Genomic DNA, 1,351 nt, shown 5'->3' on the forward strand with positions numbered 1-1,351 from the left:
CCATCCACACCAGAAAGACCCCCATCACATTAGGATGGCTGGGGGGTGCGCGGCGGACGGAAAGACTGACTGCTGCTTTTCCGCCAGTCGACTCGTCGACCAGGCAGAAAACATGCATAATATGGTGGTGGTGTCTGTAAGACACCGCCATCCATATTATTAGGATGGCGGAGTTCAGACTTTCCATGGCGGTGTTACCGCCATGCAAAGGCATGTGGTCTTTTCTTTGGAGGGCCATTGCGTGCCCCCAGGGGGTCTGGGTGGGTTGGCTGCACTTGGGGGTACCCATCGTACTCCCTGACATTTGCATGCACAATTTGGCAGGCACCGCGCGGTGCCTGTCACTGTGTACATGCAAATGCACAACATGCTGATTTTACATTGGGGCGGCTGCTGCTTGCAGCACCACCCTCCACAATGTAAAAAATCTGGTATGCGCCCGCCAGTGTGGTGGGTGCATCATAATGTGCACAGCGGAACCACCGCACCCCTGGCGGGCGGCCCCGCTTACCGTTACTGGAGACAGGGCATGCCGGTCAATCACTGGGACATGCTCACTGGAATGACTATGCGACCAGAAAAAACTAACTCCACCACTGGAATCGGTTATACCCATTAAATGTAAGTGCCTAGTGAACCTGTCTGCATATCAAGGCAGCCACTGTGTAAGATGCTTAGCAAGAAACATAAAGAGTTGCATTGTAACAGTTAGGTGCCTATCCTCTGACGTAATGGCAGGACGCACTGCACATCGAGGTAAACGTACCCAACAGTGGTACTGTGGGTCACTCAATTGTGTTGCAGAAAACATATACTCTGGCCAGAGCTGAGGTGCTTTCCAAGAGCACTGAATGTCTTGGGCCTTGATAAGCTCATTTTGTCAAAAAGATGGTTAGACACCACAAACTAAGTGGCAGTGCTTTAACCGTATATGTGCTGTAAAGACCACCAGAACCCCTTCCATCCTTGCCAAGGGGAGTGCTAAACCCTCTTCCCTTTTATACACACATGCTCTTATTGAGCCAATATTTAGAAGTTTTATATAGCAAGAACTGGACCCAAAGGAATCGGAGCACTTTAAACAGGCCCCAGTCATATTGCAGGTGAAGACATTTATGTTTAGGAGCAGAGATTGATATTAATTGGTTTGCGGAGAATATCCAGGCTGTTGACCCTCCCTCTGAGGCTCAAACCTGGATCCCTACATTCAAAGTCAACAGATTTAGGCGTAAATCCCAGATTTTGAAAAAATAATAAGCACAGATGGTGGGATCCCTGTCAAAATTACATGGGACTCTCCCACTCCTGGGTGAGTCGCCCCCATACTCTGGTATGCTGTTTTGCTCCTGGA

At 49.5% G+C, this 1,351-nt stretch overlaps 1 non-coding gene across 1 annotated transcript; it reads right to left on the reverse strand.

The window, feature by feature from the left end:
* Positions 1-880: 880 nt before the first annotated feature.
* On the reverse strand, positions 881-1,008 carry LOC144756992 (U6atac minor spliceosomal RNA). The gene has a single exon (XR_013595460.1). It is a non-coding gene; the product is annotated as a U6atac minor spliceosomal RNA (small nuclear RNA).
* Between the last annotated feature and the right edge of the window lie 343 nt (positions 1,009-1,351).

Source organism: Lissotriton helveticus, chromosome 5_1 (genome assembly GCF_964261635.1).
Source record: "Lissotriton helveticus chromosome 5_1, aLisHel1.1, whole genome shotgun sequence".
NCBI lineage: Eukaryota > Metazoa > Chordata > Amphibia > Caudata > Salamandridae > Lissotriton > Lissotriton helveticus.